The 23,889-nt window shown below is 39.5% G+C and overlaps 1 protein-coding gene across 9 annotated transcripts in view; it reads left to right on the forward strand.

Moving 5' to 3' along the window:
- Positions 1-23,889, forward strand: part of XRCC4 (X-ray repair cross complementing 4) — a 103,352-nt gene that overhangs the window by 69,661 nt on the left and 9,802 nt on the right. The window contains exon 11 of one of the 9 annotated variants that reach the window (XR_014539819.1): positions 545-648. The exons of the other annotated variants lie outside the window; for them this stretch is intronic. The gene's annotated coding sequence lies outside the window, so the exon portion shown is untranslated. The remainder of the gene's footprint in view (positions 1-544; positions 649-23,889) is intronic. 9 annotated transcript variants of the gene reach the window in all.

A 23,889-nucleotide genomic window follows, 5' to 3' on the forward strand; every position in this document is an offset into this window, starting at 1 on the left:
TGAATACTTCCATTGCCTCATGTTTTCTGCTTCCAACTTGAGTGAATGAATTAAAATGGGAGGATAAGGTCTGTATTGTTACTTATGCAGAAAGCTGGGTTAACTCTTTTCTGGCTACCCATGTTTTTATGGAAAGCATCTGAAACTATAGTCACATGAAACATAACAAACTAAGAAGTGGTCCTATACCTTTTAGGCTATAACTGTAGGCTACCCTTTTATGAATAAGCATGGAACCTAAGCAGGGTAGCAAAAGTCACCAATATTTGAAATGGAACTCCAGCTAACAAAAAGAAGTTTTAAAAACAGGTGACACTGTGCCATTTTAAACAAGCAATGTTTTGTTATTTCCCAAACAGCAGTTTTCTTTCCATTACTTCAGCAAAAACATTTAGGCATGTTTAATCTTAGGAAACCTTTCACAGTCCCTCAAGTACCTGTTTCACTGCTTTGAATAAAGTACTAGGGTTTAAATTTTGCAGAAATAAATCTCACAGACTCACGGTGAAAAGACTGAAGCATACAAATTATTCTTGTTGTCTAGTCTTTTAAAACATGGGGTGAGGAACCTAGAGCCCCCCAGATGTTGTTGAACTCCAGCCCCAGCCAGCAGTCAGGGACAATGAGAGCTGTTGCCCAACATCTGGGGTATGTATGTCCCATTTTAAAAGGATACTGTCTTAGCTGAGTGTCTTAGGTGTGCTTGTTTTTTTCAAAAATAATAATTTTTGTTGTGAAAAGATTGGTTCTTGCTAGAGGTTGCCAGATCAAAATTTCTGTGGTACAGGGATACTTAGGGAATGATGATGCTCTGTAGCAAAGCACAGCCATTTGATACATAGGTCTAAAATGTTTCCATACACTAAGATTAACTTCAGAGGCTGTTTTCTCAGTATCTCTTATATCTCATTCTCTCAGGTTGAGGGCAGAAGGCCTTTTCACTTGCAAGGGCTTTGGAAGATCCTACTCTGAGAGACTTTACTGCACTAGGTGGATATGGATACTTCAGGCTTTATTTTCTTAGGGTTTTTCTTGGGCTTTTCAATATAATTTAAACTGTTTTTACCCTCAGTGGGCTTGGGAATTTTTTCTGTATCTGTTGTTTTTTTATGTCATATGATTTGGAAGCAATAGCACTGAAGAGCAGGGTATGCATTTTTAAAATGAGTAAAGTTGTGTCAATAAGTCAGATGTTGTGTTTTATCTGTCCTGAATCGTCCAACATTCAGCTTCATGTCCACGAGTTCTAGTGTTATGAGAGAGCCAGAAAAACTTTCCTGTATCCACTTTCTCCATGCCATGCATACTTTTATAATTTTATTTCATGTCACCTCTTAAATGTATTATTACATAAAATTTACACGTATTTTAGGGCACACTTGTATCCACTTGTACCTTCAGAAGGTAACATTGGAAATCCATAAGTTTCAAAGTTAGCTCTTTGAAGCAAACAAACAATACCAAAAGGAAAACCTTGGGAAATCAAAAGTGCAGTTGATTCCACAAATCAACAAGAGTCGCTGAGTTGATTCAATACGATATAGTTAAAAGGCTAAGGTCTGACTTACTGTATGCCCAGGTTTTAGAACTGACCCTTGACAGCTCTTTTTTTGTTGTTTTTGTTTCAATTTTCCCCATTTGTTGGTTTGGTGATCATGGAAGCAAATATGATACAGTGCTGAATACCATCTCCTGAAGCAGTCTCAGGAATGTGTGGGACACACTATTTATGTTACATTCTGAGCCACAGATCTGAGATAGGAGCACTGTTTTCCTAGGTTGGGCTAGAATATTTTGGCTGCTACCATACTTTTAATTGTCTAATTGTGGCGGAAGTCATTGAAGTGGCCATCTCTAATCCTTACCCTAACTACTGACCCACCTAGGAATGTGGCTTTGATAAGATTCTCCCAAGTGCTGCAATGACCTATAAAATCAGCAAAGTGAAAGCCAGGCAATAAATGAAACAAAGAATGGACTTTATTTCTTTTTTTGTACAGCCAAGGCATTGTTGTTTGGACAACTGAATAAAAGAAGATCATAACATGGAAGCAATCAATAGTTCTCTGATAACAGACCATTTCCTTTTTCCGGATTTACAATTGTCCTTACTTTTGTGCTGCTATTCAAACATTCACAATGACAGTCCAATAAAGAGTTTGGTCTATAGGAAACACTCCTTTTCCAGGTGAACAGTTTGTATCTATGTGTGAGGCAGAAGTTAGCCATTCAGTTTCTTCCTGTGGCTTGACAAATGTTACAAAGTTATCTCTTGTACAAGGCATTATTTAATGTTGCACAAATCTTATTCTTATTTTAGTTAAAATTTTGAACAGGAAGGGCTTTTTGAATGCACGTTTTTCAAATTCATTAGTTCTTTAAGCTTAACATATGATTTTAATTTCTTAGATTTCTTTCTGAACGCCAACATTTCTTATTAGATTCACTTTCTATAAATTTGCATAGTTTTTGTGTTGTACTCAGTGAACAGTTTCTTCCTTTTTTCAGTTCTGCACTGCAAAAATGAAATTAGCATTGTGCAGTTGAACTCATGACTTGAGTTTTACATTGAAAATGAAAAAGGTAGCCTCACAATGAATATTTATTGATGAGTGGCTATGTATGTTTTAACAGCAGTAGCAATAATACAGTAGTAATAAATTAATGTTTTTAAAAAATACAATTTCAAATGTTAAATAATTTTTTTAAAAAGTTTCACTTGGTTTTGACTTTTTTTGGTAGACTTGAATTTTAAGTTGTTTCATTTTTATCATGAAACTGAAACCAAGCCAACTCTCCTGATAAAATGGCCTCATAAAGTTGCAATCCTGTACCTACTTACATGAGAGTAAGCCCCATTGAACTCAGTGGGACTTACCTCTGAGTAGGCATACATAGGATTGCACTGCTAATGTCTGTATCGTCATGTTGCATGCGTCCTATAGCTCAAGTCCTTGCATTACTTTGCTGAAAATTGAAGAGTAGCAGTTTGCTGCCATGCCGTGAATTAAATTGCTGTCAGGTTTTATATTTCTTGAGTGTTAAAATGGATAGCTCATTATTGCCTGTTGAATGAGAGAGATGAAAAGTAAAGGGAAGAAAGTAGTTTTTCCAGAATAATTTAATCCCATATGCGGCCCTCGCCAATAACAGAAAATTAATCAAGCAGTGTAAGCCCTAACTGTAATAATATCTCCCGTGCCCTACTTTTGACAGTCTGCATTGGTTGCCGGAATGACAACTAGGACATTTGAAAGCAAAATATTAAGCCATGTATTGCCATTGCTGAATTTATGAACATTTGGCAATTCCTTGGGGCTTTGTGCAGTTGAATTCTGGTAGAGGGCGGAGGTGCATTCGTATTCCTTCAGCCTTCTTCTTTCCAACGATTCTGGAACATTGAGATTGATTCCCCAGATTTATAAACATTACTTGCCATAGAAGCAATTTTGTTTTTTTTTTTATAATATATTTATTAAAGTTTTCAAATAAAGCATATATTAGATAAGCACTTATCATTGTCCATTTAACATCTCTCAATTGTTACATGGGACTCCCCCACACCTCCCGCATACACTTACATCATTATTACATTAATTTCAAACAAATTATCATTTAATTCATCTTAATTAATAATCTTAATTTGGTTTGACATATAATTCAACCTTAAATCTAATTTAATGGTAGACAATTGTCTGCACTGGCATCCAATTCAGCACTCAGCCAAATTACAATATTTTTGTAAATAAATCTTAAATTTCCTCCAGTCTTCTTCCATCCTTTCTTCTCCCTGGTCTCGAATTCTGCCGGTCATCTCGGCTAATTGCATATAGTCAATCAGTTGCATCTGCCACTCTTCCACAGTGGGTAGCTCCTGAGTTTTCCAATTCTTGGCAATTAATATTCTTGCTGCTGTTGTTGCGTACAAAAAGAATGTTCTGTCCTCTTTTAACACACTCTGGCCGACAATACCCAGGAGAAAGGCCTCTGATTTCTTAGTGAAGGTGTATTTAAACACCTTTTTTAATTCATTATATATCTTCTCCCAAAAGGCCTTCACTCTAGGGCAGGTCCACCAGAGGTGAAAAAATGTTCCTTCATTTTCCTTACATTTCCAACATTTGCTATCAGACGAATGGTATATTTTAGCCAGTTTAACAGGGGTCATGTACCATCTATACATCATTTTCATCACATTTTCCTTCAACGCATTACATGCAGTGAAGTTCAGCCCAGAGGTCCACAACCTTTCCCAATCTTCAAACATAATATTATACCCAATATCCTGCGCCCATTTTATCATTGTTGATTTTACCATTTCGTCATGTGTGTTCCATTTCAGCAGCAAGTTATACATTCTTGAAAGTACCTTAGTCTTAGGTTCTAACAGTTCAGTTTCTAACTTTGACTTTTCCACTTGGAATCCTAGCTTTTTGTCATTTTTAAACACTTCTTTAATCTGAGCATAGTGTAACCAGTCTCGCACTTTGTCTCTCATCTTTTCTAAACTCTGCAATTTCCAGTTGTCACCATCCTTTTCTATTATCTCCCAATATTTTGGCCAGTTGGCCTCCATATTGGCTCTTTTCCGAGCCTTAGCCTCCAGGGGTGACAGCCACCTCGGAGTTTTATTCTCCAGTAAGTCTTTATATTTTGTCCAGACATTAAAGACTGATTTTCTGACAATATGGTTCTTGAAGGCCTTATTTATCTTAGCTTTATCATACCATAAATATGCATGCCATCCAAACGCATTATTAAAACCTTCCAAATCCAAGACATCCGTATCTTCAAGAAGTAACCAATCTTTTAACCAGCAGAAAGCTGCAGCTTCATAATACAACTTTAAATCTGGCAGGGCAAAGCCCCCTCTTTCTTTCGCATCTGTTAATATTTTAAATTTGATTCTGGGCTTTTTGCCCTGCCAGACAAATTTAGAAATATCTTTCTGCCACTTCCGGAAGCACTCTGTCTTGTCTACAATCTGCAATGTCTGAAACAAAAATAACATTTTTGGCAATACATTCATCTTGATGGCAGCTATTCGGCCTAACAAAGAAAGTTTTAGTCTTGACCAACTATCCAAGTCTCTCTTAATCTCTGACCAACATTTTTCATAATTATCTTTAAATAAACTCAGATTTTTTGCTGTTATGTTTACCCCTAGGTATTTAACTTTTTTAACCACATTTAGTTCTGTCTCTTTCTGAAGCTGTTCCAACTCAGTATCTGTCACGTTTTTCCCCAAAACTTTAGTTTTTTGCTTATTTAACTTAAATCCTGCCACTCGACCAAAGTTTTGAATCAGTTGTAGTACTCTTTTCAAACTAGACTCCGGCTCCTGTAATGTCAGAACTAGGTCATCTGCAAACGCTTTAAGCTTATATTGTTTCGCTCCGACCTGAATCCCTTCCACCAACCGGTCCCCCCTAATCATATTCAGGAGCACTTCCAGAACCGAAATAAACAGTAATGGGGAAATCGGGCAGCCTTGTCGTGTACCTTTTTCAATTTTAAACTCTTCTGTAACCACATTGTTAACTATCAGTTTAGCCTTTTGTTCTGAATATATTGCCTCAATCCCGTTCTCAAACCCCCGTCCCACTCCCATTTCTTTTAAATTCCCCTTCATAAATTTCCAAGAAATGTTGTCAAAGGCTTTCTCCGCGTCTATAAAAATTAAAACTGCTTTAGTGTTTATGTTTGTTTGTAAAAGTTCCAAAATGTCTATGATGTTCCTTGTGTTAGTAAACATATGTCTGCCCGGGAGAAAGCCTGCCTGGTCTTTATGGATTATCTCACTTAAAACTTTCTTAAATCTTCGTGCCAAAACATCTGCAAATATTTTGTAATCCACATTTAAAAGGGAGATGGGACGGTAATTCTTGAGTTGTGTCTTTTCAGTTTCTGACTTTGGAATCAATGTGATAAATGCTTCTTTCCACGATTCAGGCGCCTTCTTCCCCTCCATTATTTCATTACTGACCTCCAACAAAGGTTGTATCAAATAATCCTTCAATGTCTTGTAGTAGTTAGAGGTCAGTCCATCTGGCCCTGGTGATTTGCCCTGTTTCAGACTCAGGATGGCCTGTTCAATCTCTTGTCGTGTTATTTTGCCATTTAGAATTGTTCTATTTTCTTCTGACAGCTTTGCTAATCCATTTCTCTCCAAAAATTGTGTAATCTCTATTTCATCTTGTGGCCCTTGAGTATATAACTTTTTAAAATACCTCTGGAAGCACTTTCTAATCTCTCCCGGGTTCTGAATGTTCCTTCCTTCAACCTCTAAGTTTGTTACTGTATTTAATCTTTGTCTCCTTTTCAACTGCCAAGCTAGCAGTTTCCCACATTTATTTGCCGATTCAAAAGTTTTTTGTTTCATTGTTTTAATCTTCCATTCTATTTCCTGATTTATCAGCTTGGAATATTGCGCCTGATAAAGTTTAATTTCTCTCAGAATCGGTTGGGACTTCGGGTTAGATCTTAACTTCTTCTCCAACTCTTTGATACTTTCCAGAATTTTATCTTTCTTTTCATTTTGCAGTCTTTTCTTTAAGAAATTCTGTTGAATCAAGAACCCTCTCCATAGAAGCAATTTTGTTGTCAAAATTAATAGGAGCCAAAACTGGAGCGGCTATGACTTATACAGAACACCTGGCACATGGGAGTGATGCCGAGATCCAGCTCTTAATTCCTAGTTAATAAAGTGCTGCATGTTTCAGGGAGAGGTTTTGTGGGAGAGGATATTCATTCATTCCAGTGCTCAGTTCTAAATGACTTATCTCAGCTTTCAACTGTGAAGACCGTGGACTAGTTTGTCTGAATTAGTTTCCTGTCTTAGCCACTGCAATTATCAAATATAAGCCCCTACGTGCTGGCTAAGGCTTCAGTGTGTGCTCTCCATACCCCCCCCCCGCCACATCTATAACTGTATATCATTTCTAGGACCTTTGTGAAGGACTGCCCAGATTTCTGTAAACTGCAAACCAGAATTATGAGAGGGTGGGGGAGTACAGGAGAAAGTGTGGAGACTGAGACAAGTCTACCAAAATGTAAAGCCAGATAAGTTACAGAAGGTAGGAATCAGAAGTGGCCCCTACACTCTACTCAGATAAATTGTCCAGTTAGAGAAAATCTGGGTGAAGGTGCAACAAAATGTCACTTAAAAGGAAAGCTGCAACTGGCTTAGAGTACCAGCCCCCTGTACTTAGGAACATAGGAATCTGCCTTATATTGGTTTGGACCATTGGCCTGACTCACCTAGCTCCATCTAGTTCAGTATTGCCTATATTGTCTGGTAGTGGCTCTCCAGAATTTTAGCCTCCCAGTCCTACCTTGAGATGCCAGGGATTGAACCTGGGACCTTCTGTAAACAAGGCATATGCTCTGCCCCTGAGCCATGGCTCTCTCCCTTCATCATCATCATTTTCATTTTTAATTTGTATACCGCCTTTCTATCTTACAATACTCAAGGCTGTTTACAAGCTGAAGAAACAAAAAATGTACATCTTATAATCTAGTGCAATACAAAAATGTGATAATAAAACGTAACTTTAAAATAGGCAACCTCCATCAAAAAAGTAACATTCAACAATCATTCGAATAGTATAAAATAATAATATCAACATATAAAAGTTAAACAGAAATCCACTCAGCAGTTACAATAATATCTAAACTATAATCAATAAAACAATGGCAAGCCACAGTACATAATACAATACACATTGAGAAGCAGAGGGTAGAGCAAGGTAGGTGGAAGGAGGCTCTCGCGATGGAGACTCTCCCCTCACAGTTCTTCCTCCAGGAACAGCTCCCTTATGAGGACTCCTAGGGCCGGAGGGTGGGGCAAGGCAGGTGGTAGGAGGGAGACCAAGAAGGTAACTTCTTTATTAAACATGTCATTTTTTTTATTGACAGCAGTGTTAAGGAGGGAAGCAGGAGAAGCTTGCCCCCCACAAACCCCCAAAACACAGGCAAGTGCAGGGTGTTAAAGAACAGATTCTAATAGTGTAGATATAAATCCATGCTATTGCAAACAAAAATGTGCATTAGTGATAGAGGTTAAGATTTTCTAGACACGTAGAGGGATGGTAAAAGTAACACACTGAGGTTCATTGTTTTGAATGTTTATTCTTTGGGGAAAAAGTAGATTCAGTGCAAATCCAGCACCCTTAGCATGGTACAGATCAAATAACAGACTAAGGAGAAAATACTGTTAATGTTAATGCTCCAACAAGAGGTATATTTGTCCTTCAGAATTTTTATTTGCTGTGGTATTATCAGCAGGCTTTTGTACATTTTCCTTGGGGGATCTTATTATTTCCTTAAGTCATAGCAAGGTCATCCATTACACAAACACACACACATATTGTCTCTCTCATACCAATTATGATACAACGGTCAGCCTGGGGAAATATAGCTTGCTAGTCTAAAGCAATGAAATGGAAGAGCCCAGTATCTCTTTAAAATGTTTATACCAAGATACAAATGAATGGGTCAGAGTAGGAGAATAGTCTGATACGTTTTGACTAAACCCTTCGAGTGTGGCTAATATGATAGCTTGGGAAAGATGCAAGATAAAAATGAAAGAAGCTAGCAAAAGTGATCCATCCTGTGCTTCTGTATTTTTCTATATTTAGCTCAGAAAGAAGGATTTCAAGGGATATAGAGAGCAAGGCAAATAACCAGTTTAAAAATTGCTACTGAAAATGTCATAGATCCTTTACTGCAGATTTTCAAAATACATTAATTTACATGGCATTAGGAAATGTGTGGTTTGTACATTTATTCCATGCACTAAGTGTAAAAACAATTGTAGATATGCTGCTTTAACTTGTAAAAGCCAATCATGCTATCATTTACACTGACCACTAAAGCAGATTGACTTGATGCAATAATTTTGGAATAATCGTTCTTGAAAACAAATGGTGTGGTTAAGAGAAGGCCATGATGGAAAAGCAAGTTCACTGAGTAGCTCAGGACAATCATTGGCTCATTTTATGGCCTTGTGTATGTTGTTCCCTATATCTGGAATAACCTCCTGCAGCTGAAACCACCTTTCTCTACCCTTACACCTTTCTCTACTCTACTCAGACATCACTGCTTTTGAAAAACCCTTCCCTGGACCACTGTAGCATCAGATGGTTTGCATTTTCTCTTGCCAGTTCATCATTGCCTGCTTTGATTCAGAATGGTGTCAGTGATTTGAAGTATGGAGCAAAGAGGAGGAACCTGTGCCTCTCCAACTCCCATCAGCCCCAGCCAGCATGGCCAGTGGTCAGGGATGCCATCATCCACTTCATGTCCTTTTTGTCAGCCCCACCACTTCCACGGCAGAGCTGTCACAATTACCTACTACTAGAAGTCATGTTAGCTTAAGTTTCTTTCAACGTATGTGTTCAGGCTTGAAAAGGAAGCTTGTCAATGAATGTCCAAAATATAAAACTTGCAAATCTATGAAAAGTAGAATTAAAATAATAAAACATTTAATATTTATCTGCTATGAACTGTAAAATATTCTGCATGAGTTTATATCGCTGGATTTTCTTATCTAGTTTTTTTTTTACCCTCTCTGCAGAAATGCTAGCTGCTAAATATGTATTTCAAGCGTAAGCAATATGTTTGTGTTTCAACAGGATAAATCTTTAAAAGGACACACCTTAGAATTTATAGCATTACTTTGCATTAAATCGCCACTCTATGAGATTAATATGCTACTTTAATTACAAAAAATGAAAAGTTCTTAAAATTCCACGGTAAGGACAGTTTCTTTAGTTTTTATGACCATCTTCATTGTGGCAGAAATGACACAGGATTTAGTAAGTGCTTTTAGGAATCTCCATGTGGAAAATACTGCAGTTGCCATGACAGAATCAAACAATACAGTGCATTTTAATGACATCCTCTGCATAGAATGTAGTATCTCAGTAAAGCGTAAAACCATAAATGTCACATTTTCCCTTCACAAACAATTGGGAATCAATAAATCTTTACTGAAAATGAAACACAGCACCCTTAGTGGTGAAAGAAAAGTGCGGCATAATAACGATACAGCAGCATAAAACTATTATATGGCTAACATATTTCTGGCAGTGGGTATTTCCCACTGGGCTTTTAAAGTAATATCTCCCTCTCTGCCCCCTCCTCCATTTTGTTTACAATGTTGTAGAACTGATGGCATGCATTAAGCATGTTTTAATCCCCTCCCGCCTTTCTGACATAGACAGAAGGCACCAGATAAAATGTTAAGGCCTATGTTTTGAATACATTGCCCATTTTGGGTAAGAGGTCATTCATAAAGCATTCCTGTTTGATAGGTATTCTTTTTGGAAGAAAACTGAGCTTATTTTGTGATGAGCTTGTACAGGAGTTGAGAACCTCAGGCCCAGGTCTGGATTCCTGGGCTACAGAGCAGTGTGTGTGTGTGTGTGTGTAGATTGATATAAAAGTAAAGTAATACGGTCAGTGTTGTTACACTTAACACCTGTTGTACACATATTTTTGATGTGTCAAGAACAAATAATTGCACCTTAGCATTTATAGTTATGTATTGATATATGCTTTTGTGAATATAAACTAGGTATTATCCAGGGCCCTGAAAACCAAGGCTGGCTATTTAAAAATTGTGTAAGAAGTCTACCCATACTATGTTGGTTATTTTATTTTTTATTTTTTGTAGTTATGCTTCCAGGGCAGGTTAAAAAATATTGCCATTAAAATAAGTACAATCTGTTTCAAAATTGGAAATTAAATTCTCAAAAGCAGGTATCAGAATAGCAAAACAAGCAGAGACCAGTGCACAGCAATGCCGGAGAAGGGAAGGTATATCCTCAACCAAAGGCCTGGTTAAAGAGATGCATCTTGAACAATCATCAAAAAGACACACCTCAGAAGAGTGAATTCCACAATCTGGGGGGCCATCACAAGAAAGCCCCTTTAATGCCACCAGCCCGTAAACTACAGATAGCTGGCAGCGCTACCAATCTTTTAATGACGGTTCCACACATTATACAACAGCAGACCTGTTACACAGTTGGAGCCATAGCCTATCCAACTGCTGGGAAATGGTTTGCAAACATTTTGTTTTAAGGGGAAATGTAAAGCATCTCATGTACACACTAGAAATGTGAGAATCATCCAATAAGCGCAGCTGCAGTCAGCTATCAGATTTAGACAGGGGGCAGCTGCCTGCTTGAGTCTTCCACTCTCCATCCCCCGTTTTATTAGATGCCATATATGCTCCCAACCTGCTGCATTGCATTGATAAGCTTGGCTCATATCACTGGTGAGTTCAGAATCCCATGAAACCCCATTTGTTTTGCACCCAATTTGCAGAACCAGAATTACTGTGGATCCCCAACATCCTCTGGGCAATCTAAACGTTGAGATGAATTTATCTCAGTTAAAAGGAAGTAGATGGTGTGCTGGATTCACAGCATTCATTCCCAGTTTTAGGATTCTCTTCTCTTTTTTAAAACCAAATGGAAACATTTTGGCTAACCTAGGCAGCCTTGCTCATTTCACATCTAATTGAAAAGAAAACATCTGAAGGGCTGCTAGCTAAGAAAAGAAAAACGACAACACAGGAGATTCTGATCACATAATTTTCTATGTTATATCTTGCTTAGCTCTCAAATAGGAATCAGTGGCTTCTGACTCCTACAGAATCACCATGCCATTCTGGTATTTCATTGGAAAACCTAAGTAGCCAGACTCACTATGAAGGGGGTATTGGCAGAGCTAGGAGGCTTCCTCAAGCATCTGATTTTGGATGTCATGAAAGCAGCAATTTGTTGTTCTATTTTTACTGCCAGGAGGGGGCAGTTGTGAGATATTATGTCTTGGGTACTGTTCTCCTTAACTGGGGAGTGTAGGGAGAAGGTGCCATTTACTTTCCACCTCCAGCATCAAAAAGTCTTAGGCCAGCCATGGGAAAGAGATAGCCCAATTTACTCCTCCCTACCAGTTCCACTTGCCTTCCCCACCTTCCCATCTTGTCCCCTCCAGACTTCTCCACCTCCAGTATCCCTTCTATGTAAGCCATGGGTGGGGCACCTATGGCCATCAAGATGTTGTTGGGCTGCAAACTCCCATCAGCCTCAACCAGAGGGACCCTCCAGAGGGCCGGGGGACCCTCTGGAACAGCATGGAAGGTGTCACAGGAAGAATCTGAGGGATGTGCCTTGTCTCCTCTTACGATGCCTCAACTGGATCTGACACTGTTCTGCAAGGAGGATGGCAGCATTGGATCTCACCCTGTGTTTTGAAGCCAGAAAGACATGCCATCAGCCAGTGAGCTAAACATGTGCTTACACCATGTTGATTCATCAGAGCATTGGCAGGAAAAAAATGTAACGGGAAGAAACACTGTTCTGTAATGAACAGCATCTCCTAATAACTTTTCAGCACATCTAGCTGTAAACAGCATTGCTGCTTCAGGATGTATGGCAGCGTGCCGAAAATGAAACTGCTTTTTTTTTTAATGTGTAACAGGAGAATTTAGAAATCTATCCAAGTTTGCTAAGGTCATCTGCATGAGATGCCTACCACACACTAACCATGATCCTTGACTGGATGCTGTGCCAGCACAGAAATCACTCAAATCATCTATGGTACACAAAGTCCAGGGTGATTCTTGGACATCTCTCTTTTGTGCTGGTTTAGTGGGTGGAACAGAAAAAGACCAGGAGTGACTTGGGATGCTTTTGCCTCCAGCACAAGAGACTGGGAGTTGCTATGGGCTTGTTACATTTCCTCCTTAGCAGCTGGTGACCTCACAAATGTTCCTACCTTGTTCTTTCATGCCTTATGTATAAGATAAAAAGGTTTATAAGTGCAGCTATTTACTGAAGTCTGCTGATGTCATTTTTTGAACAGATTGTTTCAATGCACAAACAATGACCCATGTGTTGTATAATGGTGAATTAATGTTCAGTTTTTGGCTCTCGTCTCCCTGTAAAGCCTGTTAATTTCAAATAATTTGTGTGTGTTTTTACTTGTACTAAAGGGTAGAAAGTGCTGAAGTGGGGGGAGAATCATTATTAGATTTTGGCCCCTTCCCATTTATACCGACTGAATGGTAGCAATTTTGAAAGTATTTCAATATGTTCTTTGATATTCAAATTGATCTTTACATCATATGTTATTAGAGACACTGCTGCCACTTCTGTACTTAAAGGTTTATTAGCACGTTGGAACTCATTTTCCAAAATGTATTATTATTGGCTGTGAAAAACCTCTTTGTATTAGGTTCTAGCACATGCCATATTTGACTGAGGAGCAAATCTTTCTTGAAAGAAAGCTGATGGGGGAGAAATTAGGCAATTAAAATGAATAGAGCTGTAAAACAATCCAGTCTCACATACGCGTTCCCTTGCTTTTTGTTTCTGTAGCTTAAAAGGGGGATAAAATAGAACCAATTACGCTGCTAGAATTTGTATGAGAGAGAGAGAGTGCTCCAAATTTCACTACTCTGAAAATAAAATAAAACCAGTCTATAAGAATGATTTCTGCCCTGTTAGCCCACAAAGTTAAATAACTTGCAAATTATAGGCTGTTGTAAATCACTGCCCAATATGACTTTGGGTAGGAAGTGATTTGGAAGTGTCAAGCAGGGTCCAAATGGATGATTCTCATGGTGGGAGAGGGCATCCCTCTCTCCCCAGAATGTCTGGAAGAGCAGAGATGACCCCTCGACCTCACATACCACATCCGACCACTCCAGGTCCAAAAAACCTAGGAGCTACTAATGACAGAGCCACACTGCCAGAGGCAAAGAACAGTTAAACAAGTAAGGTGTACAGGACAGTGAAAAACAGGAGGACAATGTGGACTTCCCTTAGGAGGCCCTTGACTAACTTCCAGAACACAGCACCCACCCCTGCACTGGATATGACCAGCTTCTGACAGACAAGGTGGGTACTGCCTGGAGGAACCACAGGATGTCCACCATTTCCCTAAAAGTGGGGTCCCTCCCACTATTCCTGCACTAGTCAATAAACGCCCTCCATGTGGAGCCATACAAACATATTTGTGGAACTCTTCCTGGAGACCAGGAGCATAGCTAGACATTGTCTGACACCTCAAGCTGCTTCAGCCAGAGCCACTCAGCCACCAGGCTATCAGATGGAATAGTTCTGGGCCTGGGTGAACAAACAGTACCTGAAGAAGAAGATCCTTCCGATGAGCCAGACACAGAAGGGATGCCCTGGAGAGATGGAGGAGCTCCAGGAACCAAAACCTGCATGGCCACTAGGGTGTCCTCAGAACTACTTCCTCCCTCAGCAGTCAGACTCTGTGCAAGACCTTGGGCAACAGGAACCGGGGTGGGAATGCATAGCCCTGAAGGTCAGTTCTCCATCAACACAACTATATGCCCATCTAGCTTAGTACTGCCTACACTGACTGGCGGCAGCTCTATGGGTTTTCAGGTAGGAGCAAGGCAGAGCTGCAGCCTCTCAACCTGCTCAGCAAGACAGCATTCCTACCTAAGCTCTACAAGATGATTGTGTCCATGCAAGACACCATATGGGAATCCCTTCCAGACGATGGCAGTGCTTGGAGACAGACAGATCATGCATCCACAGTAGTGACCAGAGAAGGAATGATCACTGGGAGAAGCGAAGAGAGAATAACCTGTAGCAGCAAACCTGGATGCCCTCATCTGCCCCACCTGCAGTAAAGCATGTCTCTCCTGTATCAAGCTTTGCAGCCACAGTTGTAACTTTCCAACCGTTTGACTTTATCTCCAAAGGTAAAGTCTTCCAGTGTCTCCCGAGACTGTTGGATGCAAACAGCAACAACTATCCTGGGAGACTGGATTTGTATGTTAAGATTAGTTTTGGAATCAAAAGTGTATATATATATTTCTAGCCATTCATACTCACCTTCAAAGGAGCTTGGGTCTTCCCAGGCCAATCCTATACATTTTAATCAATGGTCTTAAGCATACTTGTCCCTGAATTCTTTTTCTTTTCTTTAACATAGTTATGGATTGCCTTTGTGCTCACAAGGGTTATATACAATCATTAAAACAACTATACAAATCAAAATACAAAGCCATACAGCAGAATTTAAAGCCCATTGAAAGCCAAGTAAAACTAAACCGCTTTTATGGCCTGCCTAAGGCTAGGCTAGGATGTTGGCCAACCTATCTGCCTTGGGGAGGAAATTCCACAATTGGGGCACTCCTTACAGGAAAGGCCTTGTCCTAAATACCTACTAACCTAGTCTGTCTTGAAGGTGAGGCATAGATTGAAAATTTCGGATAGGTTTATATTTACAGGCTGTATATAATAACTACCATTCTGTATGAGATAAATGCTTTCCTTTGGACCGGATACCCAATTGTATGTTGTTTGTTTGTTTTGGAGGAATGATCAATTGATTGCCAAACAACTGGAATTCAGACTGTGAGTGATTTTCATAATTAGAGAATGAATACATAATCGGTGGCTTCTTTTTCATAACCATAAAATAAATGCGAGAGCTTCTTGAGGTAACAGGCAATAAACACGCCCCACCTCGTTCAAAAGAGACAATGACAAATTCTCATTCAGCAAATTTCAGCTGCTTAAAGATTCAGCCTGTCTGTCCCAGCAGTCAACCACTTGCTGTTTCCTAGGGCATCCTTCAGAATCATAGTAATTAGTTGATCGGCGGCATGTGCCTGCAGGGTCACCATCAGCTAGCTTTTGACACTTTAGTGTTTCATTCCTCCCTCTCATTTTAGATGAGCCGTGGTGTCATTAGCATAAATTTACTATCTAAGAGTAAAGCTTTTTATTCTTCCAGAGAGATATGACATAAAAGCTCTCTCCATTTTTTCAGATTGTATTATAATATGCAAATCTCTGCTGCATGCTTATGCTGCCACTGTGGTGTCCTCACCCAAAATGTACAGCGAACAAAGAAAGCACCCCCCAAAATAGAAACACACAAATTTATTTGGTAACAGACAAAATCACTAATGTATTAAATTGCAGCCACTATTTCCGAGTACAAAATACATTCTTTTTCTTTTTATATATATAAAATGATAAGCATCAGAAAATGGTAAATAGGAATGCACTGAAACTGTACACAGGTGCAGGATCTGATTTGTGTGATAGATAAATAAATAACAATCCGCACAGTGTGTATGACCATGAGGCATAGCCAGTGAAAACTCTGTGACTGCATTCAGATATAAAAGCAAAACATTGTTTGCTATTATGAACATAAGCAACCCCGGGCTAGTGTACACCCTCCTCTCCTCCTTCCATATGTAAGGGGTAGAGATCAAGTACTTTCCTGGATTGCTGTAAACAATGGTTTGCCATTGCATCTGAATACACCCAATAGGAAGCTATATGTAGGCTTATATTAGTCTATGCATGAACATGCATATTTAACTCTATGATACAAGATGTTTCTGTGTAATAATACTTTTTGAAACCTATTCATTAGCTTCATGTATTAAGCATTGTGTGGATTCTATTAATATATCACAAGGATCAAACTCTCCATACAGTTTGAATGTCTGCATTCTTGCTGATTTTCTCACTATAGTCGTTACACCCACACCCACCTACCCACAATTATTAAAAGTTTTCAGTGAAAAAATAACATGAAATAAAATGACTAATGTGAATAATGTGCTTTCCCCTGAGCAGGCAGGCAAATGCCATTGAACATTGTCTTATATATTCACAATCCTTTCTTTAGTTATTTATAATTAGAGTTTTTTTGTCTGTAGAGTATTTTGTCTGATTTCTATTTTATGGGGTGCTTTTTGCTCTGTGGTTTGGACTTCTGAGCTGTCCTCCCACTTTGAGTTTTACAGACCAGAAATGTCTGAATGTCTTTATCCTTTCTTAATTCCCCGAGGGAAATTAAACTGCTTCTATGTGCGGCATAGCAACAGAAGTCTACACAGACAGCTAAATAATACGCAGTTTGGTGCTTGGTATAATTGTGCATTGAGTTCAATCAGTATTTATTTGTTTATGAATTAACTCCTTCCCATGATGCTTTCATACAATGAAGTGAAAGGAAAATGCCGGGCGGAGAGGGGTGTGTGGCTGCGGGACAGAGCGCAGGCTATTCATGCAAAACGTTCTAGGTCTTGAGCTAGATCAGGATCTTGCAACTTTCTTTCCCATAGCTAGTTTGCTGTTGCCCTTGGGAGGGTGTGATGAACCTCAGCCATCTTCTCAGTCTTGCAGCTGCAGAGTTGGGTGCAAATTGTCTCTGCCTTCTCCACCGTTTCAAAGTTGGGAAGAAGGTTAAGGTCCCTTTGGCTGCTGGAGCAAATTCCATGGTGTTGGGGCAAACTGAAAAGCCCTTGCTATCCTTTCTAGTTTCAGACATAGGGAGGGGAGCGGGTAATCTAGTTTCAGACATAGGGAGGGGAGCGGGTAATTGTTCATGAGCTTCCAGTGATGACAGGTGCAAGGATTCTGGCAGTTGCAACCAAGGTGAGCCAGAATGTTTGATACCGGACATTCATAACTGGAATGGTTATTTGTCTAAAAAAATTTAAGCAGCTGGAGGGAGAATCGGATTTGAACTGTAGTGGCCATTTCCTTGACTTAACAGCACCCCCAAGTTTCTGTAAGTTGGAAAATATGAAGTACCCATATTAGATTAAGGTAATTGGTATTCTTTAACAGATTTGTAGAATCCAAATATTTGCCTATGCGTTGACCACTTTATGCTATATGTGGTTGACCACCATATGTTAACTATTCATTTGTAATTGTTGGTTAAATTCTACATTTATTTTTCTTCTGTCTCAGCAAAGGCACTAGGATCTTTGTATGACTTTCACAAACATAGTGAAGGTTCATAATATTCATAATGATATTTCATATCATCAGATTAGTTAAAACATTTTCATCTCCTTCAGCTGCAAAATCATTTGCAAAAGTGCCTCAATCCATGAGGCGCACAGTTTAATCAGCATATTTGATTTCCAGAGAGTGTTAGCATAAAGGTTTTGGATTTGCATTTACACATTTAAAAAAAAATTTTTTTTTTTTAAGAAAACCTATTGTCTGCTTATTTGGCTTATTCCTTTGGAAATGTTGAATTGCAGAGTGGAACTTGGTTTAAATTGTTCCAGACATTGAAAATAGTGTTCTAACGTGAAAGCATCTTAAAAGGAAGAAGTTTTGTTCCAGCAAAAATACAGCAGTAAATTATCCTCCTCAGACCATTTTGGTTTCCCTGGGATTTTGTTCCCACCATTGTGAGATGAATAAGCAATTGACATTAAATTGTATGGCCAGTAATTCGTGTTGTCCCAAAGCCATAGCACAAGCAAGCCTGCCTTTCAGCCAAGGCAAAACAACCGATTAGGCAAGACATTCTGAATCCCTGGACTGGGTCTTCCTGCTGGGTCTTCACAAGCTTTGGCATATCTCCATATTGGAAAAGCTAGAATTTCTGACTCAGCTGTTTGTGCATCATCAGGAACAACGTTAGCAAAGAGCAAAGACAGGAAGATTGAGGACTTAATGTGGCCAAAGAAACACAAACACCAGGAAATGTAAAATCTGGGAATTTCCAGGTAACTGTACACAAGCAGTTCATAACAAACCAACTGTTGCTGCTGTACTAGTCTCAGGGAATAGGGAGCGCACAAAGTGTTGAGAGTTGGGGTAGTTGGTGGTTTTTTTGCTGGTCCACCACCTGTTGGTAGTGAAAATGTTTGCCTCAGAATAGCTTTTCTCTTTACCTAGCAAAGACCTAAGTATTCTTCTAACTTACCTGATGAAGAGTTCTGCCTTCCTTAGAAAGTTGCGTATTCCTACAAAGTAAATAGCTTTTTACCTATTTTATCTCTCTAAATGCAGTGAGAAATATTTAATTCCTGGCAGCCTTTCAGTTCCTCAATAACCTGAAGATTTGGTTTGTGCTTAGTCTGTGGAGAGATGGATTGTCAGAGCACCCTAATCTCAGAATAGCAATCACAGTTTGGAGGGTGAGATTTTTGTTCTGTGATGGCTCAAATAATGAAAGGAAGCACAGAAAAGACAATCACGTTGCACCAGGAGATGAGAGGATTCTGCACCTGGACCCCATGGGTTATCATAATGTTTTTACAGGAAAGTTTACATGGCTCAGCAGCACAAAGAATTTTGTTTTCAAGAAAAAGCTCATAGAGGTTTTTCATTTCCCATAGTACTTTACTAGGCAAGGCTTGATCTGCCAATTTGAAGTTGGCCCCTGTCACAAGAACGAGGCTGAAAACTTAGCTTTATCCCTGAGTTGTTGCATTTTGAATGCCTTGCTGAGATCTATAAAAGTTTAGATTTGTGTTTTAAATACTAGGTAGAATGTCATTCTTGAAGAATGTTGGAAGGAAAAAAACCACGTTACCTATACATTTTCTTCCCCATTAACAGAACCATCTTTGCTAGATAAAGAGTAAACAACTCGCAAAGCCTCAGGGTTTCAGCTATGCAGAGATTTGTTAACTTGAATCAGTCAAGCAAGACAGGTACCTAAGAGGGGGTCTGATGCGCCTATGTTCGTTGATTTAATCAGAGTTAGTTTGGTTCATTATTCTCATATCGATTTAATTCTTGCTCTTGCTCTTGTATTGATCCCAACTGTGTACATAAGGGACATTTAGACAACAGTTATTGTCTTTTATTCAGTAAAGAATCAGTCAAGAAAACATGACAGCAAACTATTAAATTAAGCATATTCTCCAAGGAGTGCTGCCTAGAGGCAGCATCTGAAAACAGACAAAGGCCTTTCCCACTTCCTTTGACTTTCCGCCCTGCAAATATTTTGTATAGATGATACTGGCATTGACCCCGGAGGTTACACATGAACAAATCTAAAGCCATACTTACATTAAATTAACACTGCATGGTAGCTCCCTCTGCCTGGCAAGCCATTTGTCTACAGCAACCTGCCATGTAGTATTGTGCAGTAATGCTAGGTTTCCCCAGGTGGCCAGTTGGCAAAGACTAAAGACTAAGGTTCACGTTTGCATGGAACAATCTGTGCATGTGCAGTTGTATGCAGACTGGTTCAATGTGCATCTCCAAGGAACATGCATAGTTACACTGAATATTATAAATATGAAAAAACAGCAAACACAACATCAGTTACAACATTAAAAATGAACAGTATACATCAGGGATGTCCAACCGGTCGACTGCGATCGACAGGTCGATTCCCGGGTGATAGTGGTCGATCGCGGTCTATGCGGGCTCACTTTCCTTTGTGGGGGAAAAAGAGCAAAGGCCTACCTGGATCATACCAAAGGTCCATCTAGTCCAGCCTCCTGTTCTCACAGGAAGCCCACCATCAGGCATTTGTGCTCTCCAGCAACTGATAATTAGAGGCAAACTGCCTCTGGTCCTGGAGGTAATACATAGCCAGTACGACTAGGAGCCATTTTTCTCTGAATGTGACTGAAAAGGGCTGCCTCTCAGACCCCTGTTTCCCCAAACTTTTGGTTACACTCATTTGCCCACCATGGATCAGATGTCTGAAAAGGGCTCGTATTTGTTCTGTAAATACATTTAAATAGCTACATGATCTTCTGGTAGATTTTGTTGGCGGTTGTCATACTACTCAAGATAAGCTGTTGTAGAACAGGTGGTCTTGCCTTTGCACAAATGCAGGTTTGGCACTGTGCTTTTATAGCCCATCTTCCTGTTCTGCCTCTCTGTGATATCAAAATTTGCAATATAGCTGCTTCTAGAACATTTGTCACATGCATCTCCAATCAGAAGATCTGCATGGCTAGAAACCCTAAGTAGGCTTGTCTGTCATAGATTTAAGGAATACAGCTGTCTCCTATCTAGAAGAGACTACATTTAGCCATTGCTGTCTGCTGGCAAATGCTTCTCGATTCATTTCCTTCAACCTCTTGTCTACCAAACACATTACTCTTTTTGTTGCTGTTTTGGCTACCACGAATGATTTAGAGGAGAGGGGAGGAAGAATTGCGGCCAATTTCACCAGCCAATACTATTGATGGTAGTTTTATGAAAGTTCCCCTGTGCTTGGCATAATGGACTGATTGATTATGCTTTGTACACATCTCTTCTTTGCTCCAATGGATAGATGTGAAAAATAGTTTTGAATGCATATTTTAACACTTTTTAATGTTAAAGTTGTGTTTACTTCTCTGTTTACTGCTGCTGATTCTCCAATCCTCATAACAACCTGATTTGCACATAAAACTAAGTCAAGACATGACTTGGCATGAACATGTGGATTCCTGGAGAGAAAAGTGAGGCCACCTGCTCCCTCCCACAGTCCTCCTGCTACTGCAAACTAAGCCATGGTTTGGATTAGCATACTCTTTGAACCTGGGCTCATGGTTTGTCTCACTTCAGAAAAATCATGAGCTGTAAACAAGATGTGTAATTTGTTTACAGCTTGTGGTTTGTCTGGAGGAGACAAATCACAAGCTGAAGTTTGGACAATGTGCTATGCCAAACCATGGCTTAGCTCACAGTAGCACAACAGCAGCAGGATGGAAGACTGCAGGAAAAGCAGAGCAGCCACAATTTCCTCTCCAAGAGCCCATGGTTTGGTTTAGTTTTACATGCAAACTGAGTCAATATGTACATCTTCTTGCAGGATGTAAATGAATACCTCCATGAGTGATGAATATCCAAAATGAATGTGTTTCCTGATATCCTCCCCCCCCCACACACACCGATCCTTACAGAATAATAATTTCTGTAAAGTTTTCCTGCAGAAATAGTACTGCAGCAACAAAAGAGATTATGCATGAAGTATCCCAGGTTTTGTGGCAGATGGGGGAAAATAATATAGACCACCTAAATTCAGTGCCTTAAGAGCAAGCCTTTAGACTAATTCTGACATGCTAGTCATCCAGGAAGTAAATAATTATTACAATTAGGATCAACATGTTGGCATTCCAGATTCCTTCCAGCAAAATTGTAAACATAGTAATAACCTGTCTTGAGAACTGGGTGCCTTGAATTTATTAGTAATTTTAACCCACATAAATCTATATTCTATATGCCACCGCAAAACTTCATAGGAACATGCTAAAAGTTCTTAAATGCCTCTCACTGAATCAAGACACATGCCCTGAATCCCTGAATACTGAATTCAGCAGTGAGAGTTACATGGACTTTAGATCAGACTCATTCCGTATGCTTTAGAGGACATAGGTGGATTAGTGAAATCCGTGGATATAATTAGTCCCTATTATTAATATGCTAGTTCTTGTGAACCACCACCTGGTGATGAAGTTTGATTGGGTTTTTCAGACCACTGCTTTTTATGAGCTAATATTTGATTCAGTTGCTGAAAGTAGACTGTCGTGATCCCTACAGAACTATTGTAATGCACACCACTCAGTAGTGCTATTTACTCAAAACTTGTCTCATGGTTGTGAATTTAATGACGTGATTGTGTGAAAGACTGTGTGAAAAGCCCAGCCACAGGATCATAATAGTCTCGGAGAGCCAGCACTCTCACAGATCAAGGAATCTATTACCTTTAAGGAATGCCTACATAGAAGCTTCCATGCTCTCAGTTTGGTGCTTAAGAGCATAACTTAGAAGTGCAGGAATCAGTATCAATAATAAAAAGTTCCATGATGTATGGAATGTTGCAGACTCCCGCCTGCCTCTGACCCCACCAATATCCTTGTGTGCAGATGAAAAACCAGTTCAGGGCTATTGCAGGTGCATTACAACACATCCCATTCTGATTCCATATGCCATACATGGCATTAACTGTACATGGGCCCTCAAGTTTTTATGGCAAGAATTGCTCTATAAGTCTGCAAAAAGGAACCTAGTTTTTCATGTTATCTCCTTGGTTTGTTTCCTACATTTATAAAACTCCAATATGTAGTACAGTGGTACCTTGGTTCTCAAACTTAATCCGTTCTGGGAGTCTGTTCGACTCCCGAAACCATTTGAAAACCAAGGCTCAGCTTCCGATTAGCTGCAAGAGCTTCCTGTACTCATTCAGAAGCTGTGTCTGATGTTCGGCTTCCAAAAAACGTTCACAAACTCGAATACTTACTTCAGGGTTTGCGGCATTCGGGAGCCGATTTGTTCGGGAGCCAAGCCGTTTGACAACCAAGGTACCACTGCAAATTGTCACCCCTTTCACACACCATTTGCAGGAATAGGCAAAGCATTGTGAAGGAGCCTGCAGGTTGTGCCTTTGGTCTGATAGCAGGAGCTTTACAAAGCACCAGAGTGCTCTCAACCTTTTATCAGGGTGGGTTTCTCACTTGGAGTTCTCTGTGGTTCCGTAATTGCCAACTTGACGCAACCTGCCTCCAGCCTTACCCTTCTCTGTGGGATCTGGCATCAGACCGGAACATGACTCTTACATAGACCCTTTTGTGTAATTGAAATTCTGTGTGATGGTGTGCTGCCTTCTGTTGAATGCAAGCGGGGCCAGTGGAAATCTGATGTTGCAAAAAATAAAACCCTTTTGTAGCTTGTAATTATATTATATTTGCATACTTCAATTATAAATATATATAGTTCAATTATAAATATATATATGTAGTGATAGTGTGGTCTCCAGAGTAAGAACATCACTATTGTTCAGTATTAAATGCCCCAAATTCAGCAAGAAGCCAGTGCAATTTTGTCTGTCTAAGCTTAATCATCTCCCGTAAAGATCCCAAAAATAGTTTAGCTATTTCCCCAAAATTAGCTTTTGAGCAATCACACGTGCCAGGTACTTATTTGTGCAGATGTGTGCAGTGGCACACAAATAGAGAGATAAGTTCTGTAACATGAGAAGCAAATAGCACTACTCAGATGACAACAAAAGTGCCACACTGAAAATGTTGTGCTAATGTTCTGGTTTGGGATGGAGATGCAGAGATATTCCATGCAGTAACAACAGCTATCAAACAGAAGATAATCTTTTTTT

The sequence above is a fragment of the Podarcis filfolensis genome, assembly GCF_964270895.1.
Source record: "Podarcis filfolensis genome assembly, chromosome: 11".
NCBI lineage: Eukaryota > Metazoa > Chordata > Lepidosauria > Squamata > Lacertidae > Podarcis > Podarcis filfolensis.